Here is a 5172-nt window from a genome sequence, read left to right as displayed (position 1 = left end):
GGGCTGTCTCTGGAGCTTGTACAGATCATTCTGCTACAGCTGCTTCAGGGAAAGGAAAGAATCTAATTTGTGTCTCAGAGCAAATTTGCAGAGCTGGTCATTAAAAAACCTCACCATTCTCCTTGGAGCAGATCTGGATTCAGCCAGGCCTGAAGATAGGGCTGTTTGTTGACATGTTCCTTTTCCGGCTAAGGGATCTAGGTCCATTCACCTGTGCCTACAACAATGGCTTGCACTGGTCCTAAATCCTTGCAGGTAATATACCTGACAAGTGTTTACTATCTGGGTTCCTTCCAGCTCCTGTTATTAACATCACCTGACTGGTCAGCTGGGAATTTTTTCCATTGTTCCAAGCTGTTGAGTATCAGGGTGGGTCACAGGGAGCTGAGGTGAAATGCCTAGAACTGCAGACTGACCCATGTATTAGTACAGTGGGGCCCAACATTTGTGGCAGGCATGCCCCACAAGTTAAGCCTCATGCCCTCTCGAGCGCCACTCCAATCCCCTCCATTTACCCAATCTGCTGCTCCCTGCTCTCTCTGCTGCTGTGTTGCCTACCACCTCCCCGATCTGCCACGTGCCACACACACAGGCTGCCCATGGCACTTGTGATACTCATGCCCAAGTTGGCCACCCCTCACCTAGACAATAATAAAGAATCATAGCTATCTCTCATCTAGGGTTTCATCATCAGGTTTCAAAACACTGGAAAGTGAGGATCATTACCCTGTCTGACATGGAGAGACTGAAGCACAGAGAAGGGCCATGGCTTGTCTAGGGATGCTCTGGTAGGGTGCTCTTCCACTTTAAGGGCCTGGGGCTGGCCAAGCATGTTCAAGTTTCAGATCAAGTTGTAGAGAAAAGGCCAGGTAATTCGTATAAAGTGTGCAGAACTCAGCTGGGAGATGGCTATAGGGAAGACATAGGGGTTAGCATTGGTCTTAAAGCAAGAGGATTAGGAGCAGTGATCTAGGGTGGATAGAGGGGCAGTTTAGTTTGGTGTGGTCTATATTTAATATTAAAGACTTAACACTATTAAGAGTGAGCATTTGGGTGTGGCAGTGAGTCCTTCCAGGGCTGGAGAAACAGGCAAGCTGTCTAACACAAACTATTTTATACATATATGTACACAGTAGCTTCACACACCATTGAAATGCAGTCACTTCTGCACTGGAGCAAAGTAGTTACTTAACAGTGGGTGCATCTACACATGCATTAATGTTTTTTTCCTAATGTGCATTAAATGTAGTACCTCTGAGCATCTATACACGTGCTTTGGGGTGGAGGCAGGGGCACTTTAATTAGAGCGGCTCTGAGAGCCACTCTAATTAAAGCGCCTGCAGTATCAAATGTATTCAGCATCCCATGCTTCAAAATGGTGGTGGGGGGGCACTTTAACTAAAGCTTGTTTGACAAGCTTTAGTTAAAGCAACCCTACTGCCATTTTGAAACTCAAGGACACTGATTACATGTGTGATGGGCTAGCTGGCAGAGACTTAGCCCAGGGGTTTTGAAAGGGTAAAAGATGATTGGAGGACTCGGGATTCCCTTTCCTCACCAATCAGACCCCAGAGACTCACCCTCCATGTCCCCTGATTGGCCCCTGGGGTCACCTGGACGAGGATAAAAGGGGCAGCGCAACTGACTCAGAGAAGACCAGCAAGGGATGACAAAGAAGGAGTCTCAAAGAGCTGGGCCAGCGGGGTGGGAGTAGTTGCCCCAGAAGACCCCAAAGGAGTGGGACCTGCAGGCAGCAGTTGGACCCTCAGCAGCACGGTGTGCGGCTGGCAGGAGAGGCTCCCCAGCTACAGCAAGAAGCTGAGCAGTCACCTGAGAGGTTCCCAGCTCTGCTTCCAGCTCCTCTAGCAAGAGGCCAGGAAGCTCGACGTGAGGCCGGGGCTCCTGGAAGGTCAAGACCCCTTGCAACTTAGCATGCTACCAGCACTGGTGGCTGTGTGGTAGAGTTTCTGCCTGCCACATGGGAGATCTGAGTTTAAGTCCCAGCTGGGGTAAGTGAAGTAACAGGGAGAAATTCTTGTTGCTAGACACCATCCTTGCCCTGGTGGTCACCTTCATGCTACCCATTGCCCTGCCCCCTGGCAGCTGCCTGTTGCCCAGCAGTATGCCCTTCCCTCTCCACCCCACCGTCACATGGGCCTGGGCTGAGATGCAGTGGCACCTCCACCAGCCAGATCCCCCGCCTGGGCCCTGTCCCACCACTTGCCCAAGTTCCATGCAGTCATGGAGCAGGAGCTGCCTGCACCAGGGCCAAGACTTTGTGCAGGCCTTGCTGGCCCAGCCTGTGAGAGATGGGCATGCCAGCAGAGCAGCACCCACCCTGGGCATGGCTGCTGGCCTTGCCATGGTGCACACACTCATGGAGCAGCAGTCAGAGGCCAGTGTACTGGGCACCTGCCCCTGCCCCCTAGGTACCCTCAGCCTATGGCCCCCCCATCCTGGAAGGGAACACACACAGCTTGAACTGTAAATAGTCTGCATAGGGAAGAAGGTGTTTTATTGGTGGTGGATAGTACAGGGACTCTGTGCGGGGCGGCTGGGGGGTTTGGAGGGTAGGTTCTGTTTTTGTGAGGACAGGCTCTGTTGTGGGGGAGGGATGGGGCCTGTTTCTGTGGAGGGGAGAACTATCCACAATAAGTGTGGTGCTGGGGGTGTGCAGTAAGGTGGGGGCCTGTGGGTGGCAGTTCAGGCAGGCTGCAGCAGGGAGTGCAGGAGGAGGTAGCCAGCCAGCGCCTCTTGCACCATGTATCCTAGCCCCATTAGTGGGTGTGTGGCTCATCTGGGGCCTGGTAGGGGGGTCTGCCACTGCCACTATGAATGACTGGTGCCCCCCCTGAGACTGGGAGGGCACCATGGCGGTGAGTGGGGACCGCCTGCCGCTGCCAAAATTGGAGTTGGCAGCGGTGAGCAGGGAAGCAGGTGTAGGCAGCAACCACCTGCAGAAACTGGCAGTGGCTTCCATGGCGGGCAATCTCAGGGGGAACTTGTGCCCCTGCCCTCCCCACCCCGTGCTCCCCCTACACATTGCCTATGACTGCCACTGCAGTTGGCACTCTCGGTGCCACCCAGGCCTCCTCCACCCAGGCCTCATGAAACAGCTCTCCCTGGGGCCTCACAGATATTATGCAGCACACAGGGTGTGGTGATGACCCTGGGGATGTTGGTCTCAGCAGCCACGATTCAGGCAGTGAGGGTGCACCAGCATCACCTGGGGCAGTGAAGGTGCACTCCAGCAAGGCACAGGTTCAGTCCAGGCACCTGTTGAAGTGTGCCTGACAGGGGTCCAGTTGGCTTGTGTAGGGCTGCATGAGCCAGGAGAGGAGTAGGTACACAGTGTCCCCGACAAGGATCGACAGGACAACCACTATACACCCAGCTGGAGGTCTGGTAACCCTGGCATGAAGCACCCGTTCTCCACCTAGGCTGAGATGGCTGAGTTGTGGAACACCTTGGCGTTGTGGGCACTGCCTGCCCAGCCAGTGCTCACGTTGGTGAAGGCACCACAGCAGTCCAAGATGACTTGCAACACAACAAAGTGGAAGCCCCACTAGCTGTAGTGAGGGCAGTCACCACAGGGTGCTGCACACCTCCAGGACAGCCCCCTGGGTGGTCACCTTGCCCATGCCAAAGAGGTGGCTGATGTAGTGAAAGCTGGGGTGCATGGCCAGCTTGAGCAGGGCAATGGCCAGCTAGGGGTCTGTGGGGGGGGCTGCCACATAGTGGTGTCCTGCAACTCTAAGTGCAGGCAGATCTGCTCCAGGAGCTCCTAGAATGTGGCCCAGGTCATGCAGAATGACTCGAGCCACTGCTTGTTGTCCCAGGTAGTCTGAACGACATACAGCCACCAGTCCTGGCTGGCCAGGTGCACCCAGGGCTGGAGGCCCAGGAGGGTGTGGATAGTCCTGGCAGTGGCATCCTTGAGCACATTGTTGGCATCCCTGCTGGGGTCCAGACAGCGGCATGGGGTCTGGGCAGTGGTGGCACAGCAGCAGGGGGCCTGCGACATTGCAGGGAGCCAGGCCAGGCAGCTCTGTGTCATAGTGGGCCACAAAAGCCAAGACTGCCTTGGGCCAGGTGGCCCCATGGTGGGCCAGCAGGGCCAGTGGAAGCCTGAGGCAGTGGATGTCGTTCCTGGGACCTGGGGCCTGGGGCTTGAGCAGCCATGGTGCAGCAGGCAGAAGCTGCGGTGACAGAGCTGCTGTGTGCTGCCACTGTGCTCTGCATGCTGCTGTGGGCCAGGGAAGCAGGTAACCTGGGAACAGAATGCACGGCTGCCTTTTAAACATAGTCACCAGCCACAGGCAGCCGTGGCCAGAGCCTCCAGCTTCCTCTAACAGTGTTTGGGGGGCCAGTGCAGGGCTGGCGGTGGCGAGAACAGGGCTGGTGGTGGCCATAAGCGACAAATCTGCTCCTGCTTCCCTGTGCTTGTAGATGCCTGCCTGGGGTGGGTTTACTCTCAAGTAAATTACTGTAGAGCAAACTCACCCAGAGCAGATGCAGGTGTAGATGAGCCCACTGGGTGAATCTACACTTGGTATTAGCATGAAGCAATAAACTCCAGTCCATATTGTACCAGAGTTTATAGCTCCTGGACACAGCATCTTCATGTGTGGCTGGGACTGCAGCCCACTGAGCCAGGCTGGAACATCCCTAACTGGGACCCAGCTCAATGTGCTGCAGAGGAGCTGGCTGGGGCATGAGGGTGTTCCAGTGCAGGGCTATCTGGCAGGCAGCCCTTGCCCCACTTAGCCCCATCAGCATCTACACATGCATTGCTATACAGTAAAAAACTCCATAACAGGATAATACTTGTATTTATTAGTACTAACCTGTGGCAGGGTTGATTAGTTTCCTACAGCCTAATAGTGCTACATGTGTAGACAGTGAGACTTTACTACAGAGCTAATTACTAGGCAGCTCCACAGTAAACATCTTATGTAGATGTGCCCACCAGAAATAAGGCTGGCGGGGGATCACAGAATCATAGAAGTCGGGTGGGAAGGGACCTTGTAGATCTTAAAGTCTGACCCCCTGCCTGGGCAGGAGAAAAACTGGGCTCAAATGACTCCAGCCAGGTAGGCATCAAGCCTCTTCTTAAAGACCCCCAAGGTAGGAGCCAGCACCACTTCCCTTGGAAGTTGGTTCCAGATCCTA

Source organism: Gavialis gangeticus, unplaced genomic scaffold (assembly GCF_001723915.1).
Source record: "Gavialis gangeticus isolate Ggan-Ray unplaced genomic scaffold, GavGan_comp1, whole genome shotgun sequence".
In the NCBI taxonomy this organism is placed as follows: Eukaryota; Metazoa; Chordata; order Crocodylia; family Gavialidae; genus Gavialis; species Gavialis gangeticus.
This window is presented reverse-complemented; position numbering follows the sequence as displayed.